This window comes from Tamandua tetradactyla, chromosome 9, assembly GCF_023851605.1.
Source record: "Tamandua tetradactyla isolate mTamTet1 chromosome 9, mTamTet1.pri, whole genome shotgun sequence".
NCBI classification, from domain to species: domain Eukaryota; kingdom Metazoa; phylum Chordata; class Mammalia; order Pilosa; family Myrmecophagidae; genus Tamandua; species Tamandua tetradactyla.
In genome coordinates, this window is record NC_135335.1 from 88,824,203 (window position 1) to 88,837,863 (window position 13,661).

General features: G+C 40.0%; 1 long non-coding RNA gene across 1 annotated transcript; it reads right to left on the reverse strand.

Moving 5' to 3' along the window:
* Positions 1-5,671: 5,671 nt before the first annotated feature.
* On the reverse strand, positions 5,672-9,337 carry LOC143646201 (uncharacterized). The gene is made up of 3 exons (XR_013157374.1): positions 9,178-9,337; positions 7,229-7,309; positions 5,672-5,929 (listed from the first exon to the last, which is right to left on the reverse strand). It is a non-coding gene; the product is annotated as an uncharacterized LOC143646201 (long non-coding RNA).
* Between the last annotated feature and the right edge of the window lie 4,324 nt (positions 9,338-13,661).

Genomic DNA, 13,661 nt, shown 5'->3' on the forward strand with positions numbered 1-13,661 from the left:
TAACCCTGATTAAACTGCAAAAGATTATGAATATTAATTTGACCTAAGAGCAGAAGAGTCCACAATCTAAAGATTTAATGAGGTTACTAAACGATGCCCCTCTTCATATTTTTTTATGATCAGCCTTCAGTTCTATTTGCATAACCACATACTCTGATCTGAATTGAATCAGTAACCCTTGTTCTGAAAAAATTCTTGCACCTTCTTTATAGATGAGAAGACATAGATAAATGTGCTAAGGAGAAAGGATTTTTTTTTTTACTGCTATTTTATATAGAATTTGCTTCCAAGTCTGGATGCAAAGTTTTGTACCAGCTATTCCCAGAAACACAATCTTCAAAGGTTGATATCGACGTACTTGTGCAGTAGCAATAGCAGTACCTGAGACCACACAGTTTCCAGCTCAGGGAATAGTTTGTAAGAGAAAACTCTGTTCATGGCCTTTTGACCACAGAGTCTCCTGCCAAATGTTATCAGGTAGTGATGTATTGTAGTCTAAAAAGAACTTCTGGCCTCTTCCCCCATACTGAACCATGTCTGCTCCTGATTTGTCACAATGATCTGACCTATGTAGTGCTGCACAGATGATCTTTTTGGTTATAAAACGTGGCCAAGTGTATATGCACAAACATTTGAAGATTTGTGGCTTTAGGGATTCAATACAATTTCAACAAATCTCCTACAGGGTTTTGGGGAAACTTGGCAAACTGATTCTAAATTGTTTATGGAAGAAAGGAATCAAGAAGAGACAAGACACTCAGAAAGAAGAACCATTTGGGGGAAATTGTCTTCCAGATATTAAAATTGTTCTAGACAACAGCAATTTAGACAATGTGGTATTCGTGGAAAGACCTCTAAATAGAGTAATACAGCAGAATATAGAATCCAAAAACAGACTTAACATAGATGGAAATTTAACTAGTTTATTCTAGAGCTGGCATTGCAGATTCCAGGGAAAAATATGAATTTTCAATATACAGATATAGGGAAAACTGATTAACCCTATGTTTAAAAAAATGAAACCAGACCTCTCACATCACACATAAAAGCCAATTTCTGGTATATTGAAGACACATATAAAAACAGACATAAATATTATTAAAAAATATATAGGAGAATATTCTTATGACTTCATGGTTATAAGGATTTCTTTAAAAATCCATGCTATAAATGAAAAGACTTTTTCAATGGGATCAATTACATTAAAATTAAGCGTTTGCATTTTTTTAAAAATACCACAGTCAAAGAGAAAAGTTAACTTTGAAACTGGGAGAAGGTATTTGCAACACAAAGGAGTAATTCCCAGGACAAAGAACTCATATAAATCAATAAGAAAAAGACAAACAATCCAACTGCTGATCAAACAAAAGTATTATCTTTGTAATTCACATAGGAAGAGAAGGGAGTGGACACAAATATGTGAAAAATGCTCAACATTATTAGAAATTTGGGAAAAATACATTACAAACACAATGAACAGATAGCATTTCATACCAACCATGTAGACCAAAGTAAAAATCCCAACAACACTCAGTGATACTGAGGGGCATAGCAATAGCTACACCATTTCAGAAAATAATTTGGCATCTGTGGTAGTTAGATTCAGTTGTCAACCTGGCCAGGTGAAAGCACCTAGTTCTGTTGCTGTGGACATGAGCCAATGGTAGGTGAATCTCATCTATTGCTAATTACATCTGCAGTCGGCTAGGAGGCGTGTCTGCTGCAATGAGTGACATTGACTTAATTGGCTGGTGCTTAAATGAGAGATTGCAATGTAGCACAGCCTAGCAGCTTGGCGTTCCTCATCTCAGCACTTGCAGCTCAGCCTAGGCCTTTGGAGATGCAGAAAGAAGTCACCCCGGGGAAAGTTGTTGGAACCCAGGGGCCTGGAGAGAAGACCAGCAGAGACCATCTCTGCCTTCCATGTAAGAAAGAACCTCAGTGGAAAGTTAGCTGCCTTTCCTCTGAAGAACCAACAAAATAAATCCCCTTTTATTAAAAGCCAATCCGTCTCTGGTGTGTTGCATTCCGGCAGCTAGCAAACTAGAACAGCATCGTCTAGTAAGTTTGAGAAGTAAATGAACTCTCTGACCCAACAATTCCACCCCTAGCATCATTCCCTAGAGAAACTCTTGCACTGTGGGCAAGGAGGCATGTAAAGAAGAATGTTTGTAGCAGCAGTGCTTATTCATAATAGAAAACAGAACAAAAGAATACAAAAACCTGAAAACAGGCCAAATATTAATAATGGCTATCAACGGGTAAATAATTGTGGTGTGTGCATACCATGGAATACTATAAAGCAGTGAAAACAAATCCACCAAAAGGCTACACAGAGAATGAATGAAATACAGAAAGAAAACGAGTGAAAAAGCAAGCAGTAGAAGAACACACGCACAGTGATTCCACTTGTATAACATTCAAGAACATGCAAAACAAAAAGCAAATTTATGTGGTTTTCACTTACTATTTTGGCAAAAATTTGTCACATACTTGCAATGCACCAGGTACCACGTGGCATACCTAAGCCCCCTGCAGGTAACAACATCTCCCGTGGTCATTCCTGACTCCTCAGAGTACATTAATCTCTCTGCAGCTATTTACGTTCAGGCAGGAACAAAAGCATTGCATTCACTACATAAGAAAAGTCCATGGCTAAAAATACGAATTGAAAAAAAAAAGAAAATGCAAAAATATATATTTTAAGGGGAATATAAATAGATGAGGTAACTCCATAAATAAAAGCAAAGAGATGACGAACACAAAAATCCAGGAGAGCAGTTCTGTCTCTGATAGGGGAGGGAGAGGAAAGGGCCTGGGGTGGGTGGACGCTAGAAGGCTTCCAAAGTGATGGCTATGCTGTTTTAAAGTGAGGGTGAATAATGAATGTCTGTAGACTCCCCACATTTTTATGGCTGTTTATTTTTCTCCTCCCATTTTCAGTTGTCCAGCGGTAACTAGTTTCAAATCTTTTGATGTATTCCTTGCCTATTGTTTCAGTTTGCTAAAGCTGCCGGAATGCAATGTACCGGAAGTGGGCTGGCTTTTAACAACGTGGATTTATTAGCTTATAAGTTTACCGTTCTGAGGCCATGAAAATGTCCAAATCAAGGTATCAACAGGACACAGGATGATGCCTTCTTCCTGAAGAAAGGTTGCTGGCAATCTGGGAACCCTCTTTCACATGATAAAGCGCATGGCGGCATCTGCTGGTCTTCTCTCCCAGGTGTCGTTCCTTTCAGCCTCTGGCTGCTCTGTCTGTGGCTTCATTTCCCAGCTTTTGTGTTCTCCTCTCTCCCTCTAAATTGTATCCTCCTGTAGAGGACTCCAGTAAAAGGATTAAAACTCACTTGGGGCATGCTTCCGTTGAAATAATTTAATCTAAAAGCCCCATCTACGGTAGGTCTACACCCACAGCAATGGATTAGCTTAAGAACATGCTGTTTTCTGGTGCTCAGAAAGCCTCCAAACCATCACACCTGTCACTGAATAGAATGCTTACATTGCTACTTTTCCTTGTTCCATGTTAAGCACTCTCTATCAGCTCTTCTCTGTGAGACTGAGAGTATTGTTCTCGTTTATATACACACGCATGTTTATTTTTGAATAATTTTAGATTCACATAGAAATTCCAAAAATAACACAGTGAGTCCCTGTGCACCTTTTACCTGACTTCTAACAATGACAATAAACCATGAATATGATATGAATATAAATGTAGTTCAATTATCAAAACTAGGAAGTTGACATTGGTACAATACTATCAAGTAAATTAGAGCCATTACCCAGATTTCACTAGCATTTACATGCACTCTTCATATATGTCTGTGTGTGTGTGTGCGTGCACATAGTTCTACCAAATTTTGTCACATGTATAGGTTTGTGTAATTAGCACCACAATTAGGATACAGATGGTTCCATCACTGCAAAGAAACTACTTTCCTATCCCTTTACTGTCACAACCTCTTCCCAACCTTAACCGTTGGCAGCTACTTACCTGTTTTTATCACCATAGTTTTGTTAACCTATATGTATATTTAAATGTTCTTTCATATCTATTTAGTATGAAAAAACGCAAAAAAAAAGTACTCAATTTCAGAAGGAAATAAATGTTTAGTACACATGTTGGGGTTGAATCATGCCTCTCCCCCCCCGGCACATACAAAAATGTGTTCAAATCTCAATCCTTATTTCTGTGGGTGTGAAACCATTTGTGGATGAAACCTTTGAAGTAATATGAGTTAAAGTCTGAACTCATTTGTGACTAGGCTCTTTGCAAGCCCTATTTAAATGAAGCCAAATTGAACTGGGTGGGCCTAAAAGCGTATGACTGGAGTCCTTTTACAAGCAAAGGAAATACGGATAAAGCCAGAAGTCAGAGCAAACCAGAGGAGAAGACATGAAGAGAGAGATAGGTCTCCATGTAATGGAGGACTGCTGGGATGCTGTAAACTGTGGGAGTTAGCAGCCCTGCCAATAGCTTGATGTTGGATTTCTAACCTCCAAAATGGTGACAGTGAATTCCTGTTGCCAACCCATTGTGTGCCATTTATCACAGCAGCCCTGGCAAACTGAGACAACACATAAAGGGATCGCCGTCAGGTATCATTGGCCCAGTGGTGAAATCTCCCAAGGTCTGTTGAATGACAGGGCACCTCATGCCCACCCTGATTCACCCCCATCACCCCCACCTAAGGGACCAAGGGTGTAGAAGTGTGCATATTTTCTCCTCTCTAAGAGTCACCTTAGAATTAGAAGAGGGCCATGTCTTTACCCTCATCTTACCTCATCTTCTGGAATTGCATATCAACATGGGTTTCGGACAGTTAGAGAGTCAAATTAGCCCAGCATATGGAAAATTTACCGAACAATTTAGACCCGAGTTGAAAAATTACAGCTGCACTCAGTGTCTTGAACCTGACTGACAGAACCCAACATATAAGCTATGCTTTGCAGTTTCTCCATCTCTCCCACAGGCTGGTGGGCTTGTACTGCCTGACTTCTCCAGGCCCAGCCAGTTTAGGTTGAAACCACATGCTCTGGTCCACCAGAACCCCCATCCAGTTGCCTGCCTCGCCTGGAAACAGCCCCACCTGTTCTTTAAGGAGCCCCCTTTTCCTCTAGTCAGAGACTCAGGGATTAAGACTTCTCCTATTTTTAGCCTTTTATTTTAAAAACCGACCTACAAAACTATTTCCCTTTGGGATCGTGTGATTCCCCTCAATGTTTACTATGGCTTCAAACCCTGATTCGAAACAACAATCTTGGGTTTTTTTCCTGGTTCTTTTTCTAGTTGAGGTGTGTTTTGTTTTGTTTCCATTTTGCAGTGCTCAACCAGGCATGTACAGGCAGACCCTATTTTTACCACAATCAGTTAGTTCCTGGAAGCATCTTCATAAAGGGGATCACATTACTTCTATGAACAATGCCATAATTGGGGGTCGCCCTCTTGAAGAAAACTCAACTAAAATAAAATATGTTTATTAAAGTATATGCCTTAGGATGTTATCATGTAAACTGAAGGGAAAAAAGGGGGGTTTTATGGACAAATAAATCTGGGAGACACTGGATTAAAAAAGTTAGTAATACCCAAACCTCCCCTACCCCTACAAGAATGCTCAGATTGTTTTTATGCAACCATAAGCCTTTATTCCACCAGAGATGAGTTGCTGTGGGCAGGTATCTTGGGATATATAAAGATTAAAAAAAAAAGTTAACAGAGCTGAAGGCACTATTCTCCAGCTTCTGTCAAATGAGCATAAGTATGTTCTAAGTGCTGAATATGCTTGTCCAGATCTGCTGCCACCCTACCATCTGTCCCTGCTATCCATGCACACTCCCTGCACAAGCCTGGATCCTGAGACCACTTCCCAGTCAAAATCCTGCTTCTTCATCTCCATCTCAGAGTCTGCTTTCCAGACAACGCAACCTGTGACAAAGAATAAACAGCCCTATAACTCTCCTGAGAAAGATCAGCCCTTCCTCCTCCCATTTTCGTTGTCCAGAGGTAACTAGTTTCAAATCTTTTGATGTATTCCTCACCTATTGTTTCAGTTTGCTAAAGCTGCCAGAATGCAATGTACCGGAAATGGGCTGGCTTTTAACAATGTGAATTTATTAGCTTATAAGTTTACCGTTCTGAGGCCATGAAAATGTCCAAATCAAGGTATCAGCAGGACACAGGATGATGCTTTCTTCCTGAAGAAAGGTTGCTGGCAATCCGGGAACCCTCTGTCACATGACCAGGCACACAGTGGCATCTGTGGGTCCTTCTCTCCTGGGCATTCTGGCTTACAGCCTCTGGCTGCTCTGTCTGTGGATTTATCTCTGAGCTTCTGCTTGTGTTCTCCTCACTCACCCACCTTCTCTCCCTCTGAATTGTATCCTCCTATAGAGGACTCCAGCAAAAGGATTAAGACCCATCTGGGGCATGCTTCAGCTGAAATAACTTAATCCACAGGCGCCATCTATGGTAGGTCTACACCCACAGGAATGGATTAGCTTTAAGAACATGCTCTTTTCTGGGGTTCATAAAACCTCCAAACCATCACACCCGTCACTGAATAAAATGCTTACATTGATACTTTTCATGATTCCATTTTAAGCACTCTCTATCAACTTTCCTCTGTGGAGACTGAGAATATTTTTCTAATTTACACACACACACACACACACACACACACACACACACACTGTGTACTTTCCATCCACCCATCTTCCAAGTAGAATTAGAATCTTTACTCAGTAAATATATTATTATGAATATATTTATCAATGTAAAGCCAACCAATATTATAAGATTGTTTTTTTCCCTCACATTTTCTCCCCAAATTTAATATTTGCTTTTGCATTTGCTTGGTTTTCTATGTATTTATCACTAATTTATTCCGAAAGCTTCCCCCTATAAATCTCTTCTTGGTATATCCACACAAATTAAATGCTCCATTAATTTCATCTTCTTGAAGATGTCTCTTCCAGAGTCTTCTAGTCTGTAATTATTGGGATGGCTTGATTTATAGGATTGCATCCTATTTTCTTGAGATCTCCCTTTATCATCATTCTGGGAATTCCCTTGCCTTGTGTGGCTGTTTGAAAGTATTATGTACCCTAGAAAAGTCATGTTTTAATCCTGGTCTAATCTGGTGGGAGCAACCATTTCTTTTAATCCTGATTCAACACCATATGTAGAAGCTTTTGATTAGATTATCTCCAGGGAGATGTGACTCACTCAATTGTGGGTGTGACTTTTGATTAGGTGGAGATGTGACTCCACCCATTCCAGGTGTTTCTTGATTAGATGACTGGAATCCTTTAAAAGAGGAAACATTTTGGAGAGGGTCAGAAATGACAGAGTCAACAGAATCTTCAAAGCAGAGCTCAGAGAAACAACATAAGCCTCAAAGCAGACAGAGAGAGCAGAAACACAGATGCTTGGATATACTTGGAGCCCAGTAGACATTGCTGTGTGCTTTCCCATGAGCTGTTAAGCAAGCCAGAACCCAGAGGGAGCCAAGGGAAGCCAAGAGATGAAAGCCAGCCTCAGAAAAATAAAGTGAGGAGCCCCCAGAGATTGAAAGTAACGGAGCCCAGAGCAAGGGACCCACAGATGCCAGCCAGGTGGCATCCCAACTGACAGGGTGTTCCAGACCCATTGCTCTTTCTTGAATTAAGGTATCTTTTCCTGGAAGCCTTAGTGTGGAGATTTTTATAGGCTTAGAACTGTAAAGTTTTAACTTATTAAATTCCCCTTTTTAAAAGCCATTCCAGTTCTGGTATATTGCATTTCAGCAGCTTGCAAACTAGAACACCTTGGATCTCTTCTTTTTTCCTTCCTGGGTTTACTTCCTTGTTTTAGTGGAACACATCCTTCAGCAGTTTCCTTAGAAAGGGTGTGTGGGAGGTAAAATTTTTGAGATCTTGCTTGTCTAAAAAATGGCTTATTTTACCTTTGCACTTGGTTGACTTTGGCAGGAGGTGGAGCTAATGCCTCCAGCCTTCTCTAAGTAAATGTCATTGATATACTCTCTTTTCCCTTTTATTATTTCTCTATATCTTCCGGTATCTATAGTAGAAGTACCGCTGGATAGAGACTTTGATTAACAGGTTAAACCTGTCTTCAGGGTTTAGAAATTTTTTACATGCAACATTTAAATGATGTGGGGAAGGGGGCTAATAGTTTGAAAGCCAAGTTTACTTTCTCTTAATGGTTTAAGTTTAGACTTCTGGTTTCAGATATTTTCATTCCTCAAAAAAGAATATACCTCATTGTTATAGAGATTGATGAAGAATTTAAAATTCTGTCCTGAAATAAAGAGGTCTCGGTGTCCTATAAAAAGAGCATGAAAGGCCAAAGAAATTCCTAAGTAAAAGTTTTTGTATCAGAAGAAACACTCAGAGGAATCATTGTTTCAGATACTGCAGCATTTTACTTATTCATATACATATGCTCATACATATATATGTATATATTCAAGTAGCTAATGCAACCACATTGTACATAAACCAAACAGTTCTTAAACTTTAAAATGAAAGGCCTTTTTTTCCCACCCAGTTTCTCAGCTCACAGAAAACTATTACTTGTTTCTTGTGCATCTTTCCAGAGACATTTAATGCACCCATAACCAAATATTAGGAAACAGATGGGTAACTTCAGGGAAGTTTAACAAATAAATTCTTCAGTAAGGTGTGGGCAGGATAAGGAAATGCTAAATAGCATCTTTAGGTTAGCAGCAACAGGACGTCTTTACCAGGCCTTTAGAGCCAAGGGGATCAAGTGAAGTTTCTAGAACCTAGAGAGTGGTTGAAAAGGGCTACTCAGCAGGAAAAATGGTGTTTGGTGCAGGACCTCTGCCACTCTAATCCAGGGCCAAGAGGGAGGGAAACAGGGGGATAAGTGCCCCAATCTCCCACTCCTCCAGTTTCTGACCAGTGTCCCCCATTGACTAGAGCCAGCCAGAAGCCAGAGAGCAAGGAAGCCCCTTCATGAAGGGTTTCAGTTTGCTAAAGCTGCAGGAATGCAATACACCAGAATTGACTTGACTTTGAACAATGGGGATGCTTTGGTTTGTCAAAGCTGCTGGAATGTAATATACCAGAAATGGGTTGGCTTTTACAATGGGGATTTCTGAGTTTAGAAATGACAGTTCTAAGGCCATGAAAATGTCATTGGGACGATACCTTCTCTGAAGAAAGGTCCCTGGCATCTGGGGTTCCTCTGTCAGACAGCAAGGCATGTAGTCCATGTCTACTGGTCCTTCGCTCCCGGGTTTCATTGCTTTCAGCTCCTCGTTCCTGTGGCCTCCTCTCTGAGCTTCCATAGGTCTTCTCTAAGCATCTCTGGAAATTTACTCTCTCTGCTCACTCAGCTTTTTCTGTCTTTTATCCTCTCATAAAGGACTCTAGTAAAAGGATTAAGACCTGCCTTGAATGGGGTGGGGCGCATCTCAATTGACACAAACTCACCAAAAGGTCCCACCCACAACTGGTCTGTACCCGCAGGAATGGATTGAAAGAACAGCCTTTTCTGGGGTACAAAACAGCTTCAGACCAGCACATATATAAATCATCTGCTTACAGCACACAGAGCTCAGTTTAGATACTTTTTTCCCCTTTTATACACAGGAACATGTTATGTGTGGCATTTTGTACCTTGCTTTACCCATGTTTCATATCTTGGAAATTTCATCATAAGAGCACCTGTTTTCTTTGTTCTTTCTTTTCTAATGTATACTATGCCATTTTGCAGCTACCAGTTCACTACTTATAAACATATAAGGTGTATCCCCAGTCTTTGCTATTACCAACAATTTTATGGTGAATAATCCTGAGTATATATTGTTTTGCAACTATGCAAGAATGATAAATTCTCCAAATATAATTTAATTGTTGGGGAAATGAGCATGAACAAATTGTCAAAATGCCTCCCATAGGGTTTTTCCAATTTATACTCCTAACCAACACATATGAGATGGCCTGTGTCCCCACAACCTTGCTAACACAAAATGCTATTAAATTTTTGGATCTTTATCACTCAGATTGGTGGACCATGGTATCTTATGATGTCACCGCATTTTAAATAGTATAAACATGAACTTACCACACCAAGAAACATAAGCAAGAGATTTTGTAATATTTATCTGCAAAATGGAATGGTAACAAGTCCAAATCATCTGAGATTTTGTGAGGATTATTATGTGTAAAGCATTCGGCATAATGTTTGACATATGGTATACATTCCATAATTGCTTGCTACTTGGATTTTTGAAGCTCAAATGCATGAAAAAGTGGTGGATTTGACCTTCAAAAGGAGATAACATGAAGAAATAAACATTGCTTTAATAGGAAAATTTGGTAGAAAAATGTCTGCTTATTAAGAGCTTTAGTAAAAGAGTATATTTTTCTAGATATTTCACATAAAACATGCAAGCAGCATTGTTTGCGGACTCTGTGTGTGTGTGCAAAAGAACATGCAATAAAAATGTAGGCAGTACTCCATCCATGTGTCAACCCATTCTGGAGCCTTAGCTCCTTTTTAGGAGTTCAAAATATTTCAGGGATTGAGCCATAAGCAGGTGGCCTCATACCTCCCCTAGAACCATCAAGAACCCAATCATTAATATAGCAACATCTCTTCTCCTGACAATCAGAGATGGGTGGGAGTCCTCCTCACAGGTCTGAGGGCAGAGGTGGGTGAAGGCTATTTCAGCCATACTGTCAGGGAGCAGAATCCTAACTTACCTTTGGGAAATGGGTAATTTTACCTGACCTTCTTCAGCCATGGTCACCAGCATGGCAGGAAGTGGGAGCTGCCGGGAGTGTCCTTTGTCTGAGTTTACATTTTTTTAAAGGATTTGGGCCCAGTTTCCTATCTCCCTACCTCATTTTCACTGAAAATTTGGCCTGCTTTCTAATATTACCACTGCAAAGGAACATTTTCCACTTAAGGCAGCACTTTCCTAGGAGAATCAGAAAGGGTGTTTATGTTGGAACACGACTGGCTGTAACTCACTGAAGCTGAGACGTTAACATGAACTTTGCTGGATCTGATTGAAGACACTTTTCTAACCCATGAATAGCAGTACTAGTTGCACCCAAATTTGCACAGCTGGGGGAAATTGTAATTCTCCTACAGAACGACCCATGAACTCATTCTGTCCTATATTAAGTGCAGGTTTCTAGTACTTGCTTAGCATAATCACCATGAGCCACCTTTCCTCCTCAGAGAACTGCTAAGGAAATTTCTTCTTTGGATTTGTTCCTTGTCTGGCAAATTGATAGACAGTTTTGTGATTTTTGAGCTCCCGTGTCTTTGTTAATTGTTGACCCCATGTCACCATTCTGACATCTGCTGCCCTGATATTTCCCCATCCTCCGCCATACTTTTTCTCTAGATTATGAATAGCAACTTTCCCTGGTTCCATGTTCCCCAGTTCATTTTATGAGTTCCCCATAAGATTTAGTTCCAACATGGTTCTTCTAGGAAAAAAAAAAATTTAAGAAATGCAAACCCCAATAACTTGAAAACTATCCACTTTATAGATGTAGAAGCTGAGGCCTGGAAATATTGAAACGTGCTTAGTGGCAAGGCTGGTTTTAAACCCTGTGTGGTTTCCACTACTGAGTCCCAGAAATTGAACAAACACCGTTTAACCTAATCATGGTATGGTGTGAAATGGCTTGAGGACAGCAAAAAATGGACAGCTGCTGAACCTGAAAACAGCCTTGTGAAGTTCTCCATCTGATGGATATCTGAGTTCTAAAGAGGCTACAGCTGGTTTTAGGTAGCAGGTATGGACTCCCATTGCCTTCTGGGAAAACACGGGAATCTATCTCTTTGGGAAAGTGCTTCAGTGATGCTGAAGGCACCAATCAAACTGGACCCAAATCTGCTATAGATAGGCTTAGATGAGAAGCCCACATTTGATTATATCTGCTCTCTTTTTCCTTCCCGATTAACATGCCTCTCTGCCTCTGCCTCTGCAGAAGAAGAGATCTGCTTGCTCAGTGCTTCAGGCACAAGGCCGCAAGCCTGGCCCTGCTCAGGAAGCACATCTTAGCTTCTTGGGCAGCATCTCCAGGCTTGCCCTCCTCTGCTCTCTTACCCCATTTGAACTGTAAAGCTCTATGCTTCAGTTGTGCCCAGTGATCTCCAGAAGACAATCTGAGAAAACATGCAAAGGGTGATTCTAAATCTCATTTCTGCTCTAAGGCACCCAAGGGACAGGACACATACCTACAAATGACAGTGTCTTACTGAAGTGAGACATCTTGGGGAACAGGAATCCTGAAGAGATGCTGCATGTAAGTTAAAAGCCACCTGGCATATTCTTCTCTCTGCTCCCTTCCTCCTCCCCTACCCCCAGTCTCTTTCATGATACACAGGAAATGAACGCAAGCAGGGAAGTGGGGAAATTGTAAGATATTGTGGCAGGAAAGGATCTCAGAACGTAGCCAATTCAGTGTTTCCCGAAGGACAGTTCATAAACCACCAGTGGTGTTCAGGATAGCGGTAGGGGAGAAGACAGGGATTAATGTTCTTAATTTCTTCAACTGGGAAACAAAATTTATAGAGAAGTTGCAAGTACAAGACAAAGTCCACTTCTTTTCCTGAACCATTTGAGAGTAAGTTGTCAATCTGAAGCCTCATCACCATGAAATATCAGTGTATTTCCTACAGACAAGGACATTCTCCTACATAGCCAAATACCACTATCAAAGCTTGGGCATTAACACCGATGTGTTGCTACATTTGATCCTCAGGCTCCATTCAAGTTTAGCCAGCTGTCTTAATAATATCATTTATAGTGATAAAACTCTTTCCAGAATCATATGTTGCATTTATTTGTCATGCCGTTTTAATCTCTTTTCTATCTGGAATAGGTTCTCAGTCTTTGTTGATTTTTGTGGCCTTGACACTTTGGAAGATTATAAGCCAGTTATTTTGTAGCATAACCTTCAGCTTGGGTTTGTCTTATGTTTCCTTATAATTCAATTCAGATTTTGCATTTCTGGCAGAGAAATCACTGAAGTAAAGCTGTTCTCTCTTATCAAATCCTATCAATGAAATACGCACATGATTTCCATTTATCCCATTACTGATGTCTGCCAGTTTCTTCCACTGTAAAGTTATACTTTCATCATTTGTAATTAATAAATATTTTTGAGAGTTACTTTGGAACTAAGTAAGACACATACCTTATCAAGTTTTTATTTATTCATTCATTTATTTACACCTGTATCGGCTCAAAGTTTTCTATTTTATTTATTCTAAATAATAGTATTCTATTCTATCTATTTTCATCTGCATTGTCATTATTTATTTTGTTTTTCAGATTATCTCTGATTTGGCCAGTGGTAGCCTATTCAGATCAATGTCCCCATCAGTTTTTTAAGTTTTTCTTAACTTTCTGGCACAACCAGATGTCCCAGGTTTATCTTGTACTGTCCCTCACCCATCCATAGACTTAATCATTTCTTCAAAGTGCCCTGGTTCCATTTAGGGGAAAAAGGCATTTAGGTACTAGGTATGTTCATTGTTACTGGGATGTGTCTGCTCTTGGGCCCTCTCAGTGGCCAGAGCAAGGGAATATCTTTCTATAGGTATACTGAAGGTCTATTTATACATTTTTGAAAGCCGTGAGTACACGCCAATACATTCAATT